Source organism: Schistocerca piceifrons, chromosome 11 (genome assembly GCF_021461385.2).
Source record: "Schistocerca piceifrons isolate TAMUIC-IGC-003096 chromosome 11, iqSchPice1.1, whole genome shotgun sequence".
Lineage (NCBI taxonomy): Eukaryota > Metazoa > Arthropoda > Insecta > Orthoptera > Acrididae > Schistocerca > Schistocerca piceifrons.
Window position 1 is genome coordinate 29,456,656 of NC_060148.1, and position 10,951 is coordinate 29,467,606.

Below are 10,951 nucleotides of genomic sequence, written 5' to 3' on the forward strand. Positions count from 1 at the left end.
GCGAATCACAACAGCGCAGCGCACACAGCAAATACGCCCACACAGACTCACCGCTGCGTTTCGCTGAGTCTCTCTCTCTCTCTCTCTCTCTCTCTCTCCCTCCCTCCCTCCCTCCCCCCTCTCCCCTCTCCCCCTCCCCCTCCCCCTCCCCTACTAGTCACTCTCGCTCCTTCTCTATCCAGCTCTGTCTGGCTCCTCTTCTATATCCTTCTATTCTTCTCTCTCTCTCTCTCTCTCTCTCTCTCTCTCTCTCTCACTCACTCACTCACTCTCTCTCACACACGGACACACACACATATTCACTCTCTGTCTCTCCTTCTCTCTCTCTCTCCCTTCCAGTATCTCTCCCTTCCTCTCTCTACCTCTCTGTCACAGTCTACCCTCCCTCCCCTCCGTCCATCCCTCTCTCTTCCCCCCTCTCTCTCCCTCTCCCTCCCCCTCCCTCCCTCCCTCCCTCCCTCCCTCTCCCTCCCCCTCCCTCCCTCCCTCCCTGTTAGTCTCCGTAGTCACACTCTCGCCCCTTCTCTCCCTGTCTCCCTGTCTCTCTGTCTCTCTATCATATCCTTCTTTCATCTTTATCCTTGTCTCTCACACCCTCCCTCCTTCTCCCTGCCCTCTATCTCGCTCTGCCTCCATCTTATTGTCTTTCTCCCTACTTTGCTCTCTTCCTCCCTCCCCATCTCTTTCTCCTCCTGTGTCTCTCTCCCTACATTTCTTTCTCTCTCTCACACACACCCAGTTTTCTCTCTCTATTTCTCTCTCTCCCTCTCTGTTCCAGTCTCTCCCCCTCTGTCCTAGTCTTTCTTTCTGCCCTAGTCAGTCTCTCACTCCTCTTGCCCATCTCTTTCTGTCACCCTTCTCTGTCCTTCTTTCCTCATCTCTCCCTCCCTTCCCATCTCTTCATCTTTTTCTCTCCGTGTTTCTCTCTCCCCACATTTGTCTCTCTCTCTCTCTCTCTCTCTCTCTCTCTCTCTCTCTCTCTCTCTCTCTCACCAAGTTTCTCTGCCTCTTTCTCTCCCTCTCTGTTCCGGTCTCTCCCTGTCCCAGTTTCCCCCCTCCCCCTCTTTCTCACTCTCACTCTCTCTCTCTCTCTCTCTCTCTCTCTCTCTCTCTCTCTCTCTCTCTGTCCCTCCCTCCCTCCCAACCCAGTCACTCTCTCACTCCTGTGGCCTGTGTCTTTCTTTCTCTTTCCTTCTTTCCTCATCTATCCCTCCCTGCGTCCCTCCCACTTTCTCCCTGCCCTCCAGTTTCTCTCTCTCCTCCCTATTGCCCCCTCTGTTTATTTCTCCCTCTCTCTCTCACCAAAGTTCTCTCCCTCTTTCTATTTCTCTCCCTCTCTGTCCCAGTCTCTCCCTGTCCCAGTTCTTCCCCCCCCCCCTCTCTCTCTCTCTCTCTCTCTCTCTCTCTCTCTCTCTCTCTCTCTCTGTCTCTCCAGTCACTCACTCACTCCTGTTGCCTGTCTCCTTCTGTCTCCTCTTTCCTTCTTTCCCACATCTATCTGTGTGTCCCTTCCTCTTTTTCCCTCCCTTCTTGTTTCTCTCTTCTCCCCCCCCCCCTCTCTCTCTCTCTCTCTCTCTCTCTCACACACACACACACACACACACACACACACACACACACACACACACACACTCTATCTGTCTTTTTTCTCTCTCTCGGCCATTGTACATCATTGTCTGTAAGTCTGAACGAATAGCCATTGTGCCTGATGGATTGCTTGTAGCACTTTGGAACACAGGAGTAATTCCTTCCGCTGATATTAAATCAGACACAACCATCCACCAACAGTGATTGGTAGTCGCTGTCTGTCAGTACATGTGATCTTCCTGGCGTCCGTTTAGGTGTGGTCGTTCTTTCGTCTTTCCTCTTGAGAGTTGCACCACAGACAATCTTTCGAAGAGCAGAAATGTCCGTGAGGTTTTTTGCTAAGGTGACATCGAGTTACTAGCCCACATTACCAGTCACGGAGCTCTTCTCACCGAACCACTCTGCAGTTGCGACTGCTCTACCGACAACACGATACTCCACGGGTTCGCCTCTCGTCACATCTGGTGGTCAGTCCCGCATTGCGTAGGGCTCGCCAGATACTACTGATGAGATGGTGAAATTCTGGATGAGCGTGAAATACAACTTAATTCACAGGTTGCCAGTTGCAGCGCTGTTACGATAAGAGCGTGTGTGGGTAACGGAGTAAGCGCCCTACATATTGGAGCAGACGCGTGGCTGCAGAAAGAACTAGAAGGGACACGAAGTTACGAAAAGAGAACACAATAAGAGGCCGCGTGCTGGAGCTGGAACGTGGCTGGAGGCGCTGCCAAATGGCGCCATCACGCTGGATTAGCCTCCATAACTCCTTCCGCCGAGCGAGCCGATGCGATGCCGGTCGGCATTGTCGCGTCTACGGGCAGCATTCCAGCGCGAACCTCAGGTCGATACAACACGCCTCATGTGCCGGCCGAGCTGGACATAGTTTCTACCCTGCCTGTCATCATCATCATCATCATTGACCGATTATAGAACTGCCGGCCGCGGTGGCCGAGCGGTTCTAGGCGCTTCAGTCCGGAACCGCGCTGTTCCTACAGTCGCAGGTTCTAATCCTGCCTCGGGCATGGATGTGTGTGATGTCATTAGGTTAGTTAGGTTTAAGTAGTTCTAAGTTCTAGGGGACTGATGACCTCAGATGTTAAGTGCCATAGTGCTCAGAGCCATTTGAACCATTTTTGATTATAGAACTACCGGAACGAAGTCTAGGACAAAGGCTGTATTCAGATGAGGCTGCAACCTTTAGAGTAGAGGGACTTCTTGGATATGTCACTGTTGCTTATGATTGCCCTAAACGTAGTTCCGATTCTCTCTCTGTCTTCTGAACAATGCTGTCTTCACAGACTGCCAAGCTTAACAACCCTGTTGCCAGTAATTTTAGCCAAGGGCTTGTGCAGATCGCTACGTGTGCAATCGCTAAGCCACACTCTAAGCATACTTTCGTTCCTCCATTTCATCATTAGTATCATCATTGGCTGACAATATTATGCAATTACTCTTGCAAAATTTATTTCAGAAAGTATACGCAGATGAATATATCAGGGATGAGATCTCCAGGTACTGCCTTAAACATTGTGTGGACCGTCCCTTGCAGACAAACAAAAATTACACGAAGCGAAATGTAGTGTGAGGAGGGCAATGCGAGAGGCGTTCAGCGAATTCGAAAGTAAAATTATATGTACTGACTTGGCGGAAAATCCTAAGAAATTTTGGTCTTATGTCAAAGCGGTAGATGGATCAAAACAAAATGTCCAGACACTCTGTGACCAAAATGGTACTGAAACAGAGGATGACAGACTAAAGGCCGAAATACTACATGTCTTTTTCCAAAGCTGTTTCACAGAGGAAAAGACTGTAGTTCCTTCTCTAGATTGTCGCACAGATGACAAAATGATAGATGTCGAAATAGACGACAGAGGGATAGAGAAACAATTAAAATCGCTCAAAAGAGGAAAGGCCGCTGGACGTGATGGGATACCAGTTCGATTTTACACAGAGTACGCGAAGGAACTTGCCCCCCTTCTTGCAGCGGTGTATCGTAGATCTGTAGAAGAGCGTAGCGTTCCAAAGGATTGGAAAAGGGCACAGGTCATCCCCATTTTCAAGAAGGGACGTCGAACAGATGTGCAGAACTATAGACCTATATCTCTAACGTCGATCAGTTGTAGAATTTTGGAACACGTATTATGTTCGAGTATAATGACTTTTCTGGAGACTAGAAATCTACTCTGTAGGAATCAGCATGGGTTTCGAAAAAGACGATCGTGTGAAACCCAGCTCGCGCTATTCGTCCACGAGACTCAGAGGGCCATAGACACGGGTTCCCAGGTAGATGCCGTGTTTCTTGACTTCCGCAAGGCGTTCGATACAGTTGCCCACAGTTGTTTAATGAACAAAGTAAGAGCATATGGACTATCAGACCAATTGTCTGATTGGATTGAGGAGTTCCTAGATGACAGAACGCAGCATGTCATTCTCAATGGAGAGAAGTCTTCCGAACTAAGAGTGATTTCACGTGTGCCGCAGGGGAGTGTCGTAGGACCGTTGCTACTCACAATATATATAGTTGACCTTGTGGATAATATCGGAAGTTCACTGAGGCTTTTTGCGCATGATGCTGTAGTACATCGAGAGGTTCTAACAATGGAAAATTGTACTGAAATGCAGGAGGATCCGGAGCGAATTGACACAGGGTGCAGGGAATGGCAATTCAATCTCAATGTAGACAAGAGTAATGTGCTGCGAATACATAGAAAGAAAGATCCTTTATCATTTAGCTACAATATAGCAGGTCAACAAGTGGAAGCAATTCCATAAATTATCTGGCAGTAGGCATTAGGAGTGATTTAAAATGGAATGACCATTAAAAATTAATCGTCGGTAAAGCAGACGCCAGACTGAGATTCATTGGCAGAATCCTAAGGAAATGCAATCCGAAAACAAAGGAAGTAGGTCACAGTACGCTTGTTCGCCCACTGCTTGAATACTGCTCAGCAGTATGGGATCCGTACCAGATAGGGTTGATAGAAGAGATAGAGAGGATTCAACGGAGAGCAGCGCGCTTCGTTACAGGATCATGTGGTAATCGCGAAAGCGTTACAGAGATGACAGATAAACTCCAGTGGAAGACTCTGCAGGAGAGACGCTCAGTAGCTCGGTGCGGGCTTTTGTCGAAGTTTCGAGAACACACCTTCACCGAGGAGTCAAGCAGTATATTGCTCCCTCCTACGTATATCTCGCGAAGAGACCGTGAGGATAAAATCAGAGAGATTAGAGCCCACACAGAGGCATACCGACAATCCTTCTTTCCACAAACAATACGAGACTGGAATAGAAGGGAGAACCGATAGAGGTACTCAAAGTACCCTCCGCCACGCACCGGTGGATGTAGATGTAGAGGGCGGCAGTCCGTCACGCTGACCATTCAGCTATCGGGGCGGACTCGGAAATGGGATGTTCCATGCGTCCACCTCCAACTACCGTAATGACGTCAGAAACATTTTCGCATGAATAACCTGAGTTCAAATGGCACCCCCGCCAATGCACTGCCCTCCTATATCTTGTGTAATCCATACTGCGGCCGTCTTTGTATCGCTATCCCATGACTTTTGTAACCTCAGTGTAAGGCCAGATCAGGTTATCGTCCAGACGTACCTGCAACTACTGAAGAAGCTGCTGACCTCTTAAGGATCCACACGTTTTCGTGGCCTCTGAAAACAAACCCCTGCGTTATACAGGGTGTTACAAAAATATACGGCCAAACTTTCAGGAAACATTTCTCACACACAAATAAAGAAAAGATGCTATGTGGACATGTGTCCGGAAACGCTTAATTTCCATGTTAGAGCTCATTTTATTACTTCTCTTCAAATCACATTAATCGTGGAATGGAAACACACAGCAACAGAACGTACCAGCGTGACTTCAAACACTTTGTTACAGGAAATGTTCAAAATGTCCTCCGTTAGCGAGGATACGTGCACCCACCCTCCGTAGCACGGAATCCCTGATGCGCTGATGCAGCCCTGGAGAATGGCGTATTGTATCACAGCCGTCCACAATACGAGCACGAAGAGTCTCTACATTTGGTACCGGGGTTGCGTAGACAAGAGCTTTCAAATGCCTCCATAAATGAAAGTGAAGAGGGTTGAGGTCAGGAGAGCGTGGAGGCCACGGAATTCGTCCGCCTCTACCAATCCGTCGGTCACCGATTCTGTTGTTGAGAAGGATACGAACGCTTCGACTGAAATGTGCAGCAGCTCCATCGTGCATGAACCACATGTTGTGTCGTACTTGTAAAGGCACATGTTCTAGCAGCACAGGCAGAGTATCGCGTATGAAATCATGATAACGTGCTCCTTTGAGCGTAGGTGGAAGAACATGGGGCCCAATCGAGACATCACCAACAATGCCTCCCCAAACGTTCATAGAAAATCTGTCTTGATGACGTGATTGCACAATTGCGTGCGGATTCTCGTCATCCCACACATGTTGATTGTGAAAATTTACAATTTGATCACGTCAGAATGAAGCCTCATCCGTAAAGCGAACATTTGCACTGAAATGAGGATTGACACATTGTCGGATGAACGATTCGCAGAAGTGTACCCGTGGAGGTCAATCAGCTGCTGATAGTGCCTGCACACGCTGTACACGGTACGGAAACAACTGGTTCTCCCGTAGCACTCTCCATACAGTGACGTGGTCAACGTTACCTTGTACAGCAGCAACTTCTCTGACGCTGACATTGGGGTTATCGTCAACTGCACGAAGAATTGCCTCGTCCATTGCAGGTGTCCTCGTCCTTCTAGGTCTTCCCCAGTCGCGAGTCATAGGCTGGAATGTTCCGTGCTCCCTAAGACGACGATCAATTGCTTCCAACGTCTTCCTGTCGGCACACCTTCGTTCTGGAAATCTGTATCGATACAAACGTACCGCGCCACGGCTATTGCCCCGTGCTAATCGGTACATCAAATGGGCACGTGCCAACTCCGCATTTGTAAACATTGCACTGACTGCAAAACCACGTTCGTGATGAACACTAACCTGTTGATGCTACGTACTGATGTTCTCGATGCCAGTACTGTGGAGCAATTTGTCGCATGTCAACACAAGCAGCGAAGTCAACATTACCTTCCTTCAATTGGGCCAACAGTCAGTGAATCGTGGAAGTACAGTACATACTGGCGAAACTAAAATGAGCTCTAACATGGAAATTAAGCGTTTCCGGACACATGTCCACATTACATCTTTTCTTTCTTTGTGTGTGAGGAATGTTTCCTGAAAGTTTGGCTGTACCTTTTTGTAACACCCCGTATAAGCCTGCAGGCTTTCGTGGCCGTTGTCACTGAAGTTAAAACCTTCTGGGTTATTAGGCCGCGTCATGTTTCTTGTAAAATGTTCGACGTTTCGACCCCTCTGCTGGGATTCTCTTCAAGATCTTTTGGTGCCACTACTGCTAGACCACTGTCAGAGACGAGTGTCGCGTCCACTTATAAAGATCTTGTTTTCTGGCGTTCGTGCTGGAGAAGTGATACTATTGGTTAAAATTCAAGTGGCTACCATTGGTGGGCCATAGTCATGGTGGTTGCGCCTACGGTACAGCTATCTGTATGGTCGAGCCACGCAATCCATGCCGCCTCGTCCAGGTCCTTGTTTCAAAGAAGTGGTTCTTCCAGACCCAGAGGTTAGAGTTTTTTGGGAGATACTTCTTTATCCTACTGCAGCTTCATAATTATTAAACTTTAGAACCTACCAGAGGACGGACTTTTTCGATACTGCGCTCTCTGAATTTCTGGCTGAACTGTCAGGAGATGATAGTCTGTAAGCTTGAACAAGCAAAGAGCGATTTTTACGTAGCAAAACTAGCAGCCGTTCCTGGACTTCAGAACGTCTGCACGCTTCACATCTGCGTTAACTAGCAGCGGTGCGCCGCTAACTTTGTTAACAAGATGTTTAAACATGGATCACGAACGTGGCGTGCGGAAGTTACGGAGCCGGCAACCGAGCCCTGCCTCGTGTGTGCTGTCGCGGCGAGTGTGAATAATTGCGCGAGGTAACTCCACTTTCAACAAGTGGGGCGAACTGGCCACCATACGTGAAGCTTGGGGTATCTTCTGACCCGATTAGTTTCGCCCCAGTGCCAGGTGAAAAAAGACAAGTCTCCGTAAAATGACTGCATAACACAGGAGTTGTTGTAGTTAATTAATGAAAGGAGGAAATGGATACAGTTGGACCTTAAAACTGCAGCACCGTGAAGGCGACATCCAATAAATGTCAAACTGGCAGCAAGGGGTGTATCACGTGCTTCAACACGCATATCATTAGCATTTCATCACAAGCACATGAAATACGTGGTAGTATCCCTATATATATATATATTGTTGTTGTGGTCTTCAGTCCAGCGACTGGCTTGATGCAGCTCTCCATGCTACTCTATCCTGTGCAAAATTCTTCATCTCCCGGTACCCACTGCAACCTACATCCTTCTGAATCTGTTTAGTGTATTCATCTCTTGGTCTCCCTCTACGATTTATACCCTCGACGCTGCCCTCCAACACTAAATTGGTGATCCCTTGATGCCTCAGAACATGTCCTACCAACCGATCCCTTCTTCTAGTCAAGTAGTGCCACAAAATTCTCCCCAATCCTATTCAGTACCTCCTCATTAGTTATGTGATCTACCCATCTAATCTTCAGCATTCTTCTGTAGCACCACATTTCGAAAGCTTCTATTCTCTTCTTGTACAAACTAGTTATCGTCCATGTTTCACTTCCATACATGGCTACGCTCCATACAAATACTTTCAGAAACGACTTCCTGACACTTAAATCTATACTCGATGTTAACAAATTTCTCTTCTTCAGAAGCGCTTTCCTTGCCATTGCCAGTCTACATTTTATATCCTCTCTACTTCGACCATCATCAGTTATTTTGCTCCCCAAATAGCAAAACTCCTTTACTGCATTAAGCGTCTCATTTCCTAATCTAATTCCCTCAGCATCACCCGACTTAATTCGACTACATTCCATTATCCTCGATTTGCTTTTGTTGATATTCATCTGATATCCTCCCTTCAAGACACTGTCCATTCCGTTCAACTGCTCTTCCAAGTCCTTTGCTGTCTCTGACAGAAATACAATGTCATCGGCGAACGTCAAAGTTTTTATTTCTTCTCCATGGATTTTAATATCTACTCCGAATATTTCTTTTGTTTCGTTCACTGCTTGCTCCATATACAGACTGAATAACATCGGGGAGAGGCTACAACCCTGTCTCACTCCCTTCCCAACCACTGCTTCCCTTTCATGTCCCTCGACTCTTACAACTACCATCTGGTTTCTGTACAAATTGTAAAAAGGACCTTTCGCTCCCTTTATTTTACCGCCGCCACCTTCAGAATTTGAAAGAGAGTATTCCTGTTAACATTGTCAAAAGCTTTCTCTAAGTCTACAAATGCTAGAAACGTAGGTTTGCCTTTCCTTAATCTAGCTTCTAAGATAAGTCGTAGGGTCAGTATTGCCCCACGTGTTCCAAAATTTCTACGGAATCCAAACTGATCTTCTCCGAGGTCGGCTTCTACCAGTTTTTCCATTCGTTTGTAAAGAATTCGCGTTGGTATTTTGCAGCCGTGACTTATTAAACTGATACTTCGGTAATTTTCACATCTTTCAGCACCTGCTTTCTTTGATATAAGCACCCCGTCTTCAGGTCTACCGGGACCGTCCGACCGCCGCGTCATCCTCAGCGAAGGATGCGGATAGGAGGGGCGTGTGGTCAGCAGACCGCTCTCCCGGTCGTTACGATGGTATTCTAGACCGAAGCCGCTACTATTCGGTCGAATTGCTCCTCAATTGGCATCACGAGGATGAGTGCACCCCGAAAAATGGCAACAGCGCATGGCGGCCTGGATGGTCACCCATCCAAGTGCCGGCCACGCCCGACAGCGCTTAACTTCGGTGATCTCACGGGAACCGGTGTATACACTGCGGCAAGGCCGTTGACACACACACACACACACACACATATATATATATATATATATATATATATATATATATATATATATATACTCCTGGAAATGGAAAAAAAGAACACATTGACACCGGTGTGTCAGGCCCACCATACTTGCTCCGGACACTGCGAGAGGGCTGTACAAGCAATGATCACACGCACGGCACAGCGGACACACCAGGAACCGCGGTGTTGGCCGTCGAATGGCGCTAGCTGCGCAGCATTTGTGCACCGCCGCCGTCGGTGTCAGCCAGTTTGCCGGTGCATACGGAGCTCCATCGCAGTCTTTAACACTGGTAGCATGCCGCGACAGCGTGGACGTGAACCGTATGTGCAGTTGACAGACTTTGAGCGACGGCGTATAGTGGGCATGCGGGAGGCCGGGTGGACGTACCGCCGAATTGCTCAACACGTGGGGCGTGAGGTCTCCACAGTACATCGATGTTGTCGCCAGTGGTCGGCGGAAGGTGCACGTGCCCGTCGACCTGGGACCGGACCGCAGCGACGCACGGATGCACGCCAAGACCGTAGGATCCTACGCAGTGCCGTAGGGGACCGCACCGCCACTTCCCAGCAAATTAGGGACACTGTTGCTCCTGGGGTATCGGCGAGGACCATTCGCAACCGTCTCCGTGAAGCTGGGCTACGGTCCCGCACACCGTTGGGCCGTCTTCCGCTCACGCCCCAACATCGTGCAGCCCGCCTCCAGTGGTGTCGCGACAGGCGTGAATGGAGGGACGAATGGAGACGTGTCGTCTTCAGCGATGAGAGTCGCTTCTGCCTTGGTGCCAATGATGGTGGTATGCGTGTTTGGCGCCGTGCAGGTGAGCGCCACAATCAGGACTGCATACGACCGAGGCACACAGGGCCAACACCCGGCATCATGGTGTGGGGAGCGATCTTCTACACTGGCCGTACACCACTGGTGATCGTCGAGGGGACACTGAATAGTGCACGGTACATCCAAACCGTCATCGAACCCATCGTTCTACCATTCCTAGACCGGCAAGGGAACTTGCTGTTCCAACAGGACAATGCACGTCCGCATGTATCCCGTGCCACCCAACGTGCTCTAGAAGGTGTAAGTCAACTACCCTGGCCAGCAAGATCTCCGGATCTGTCCCCCATTGAGCATGTTTGGGACTGGATGAAGCGTCGTCTCACGCGGTCTGCACGTCCAGCACGAACGCTGGTCCAACTGAGGCGCCAGGTGGAAATGGCATGGCAAGCCGTTCCACAGGACTACATCCAGCATCTCTACGATCGTCTCCATGGGAGAATAGCAGCCTGCATTGCTGCGAAAGGTGGATATACACTGTACTAGTGCCGACATTGTGCATGCTCTGTTGCCTGTGTCTATGTGCCTGTGGTTCTGTCAGTGTGATCATGTGATGT

General features: G+C 48.8%; 1 pseudogene; it reads right to left on the minus strand.

Moving 5' to 3' along the window:
* Positions 1–9,429: 9,429 nt before the first annotated feature.
* On the minus strand, positions 9,430–9,547 carry LOC124720635 (annotated as a pseudogene).
* Positions 9,548–10,951: the final 1,404 nt, after the last annotated feature.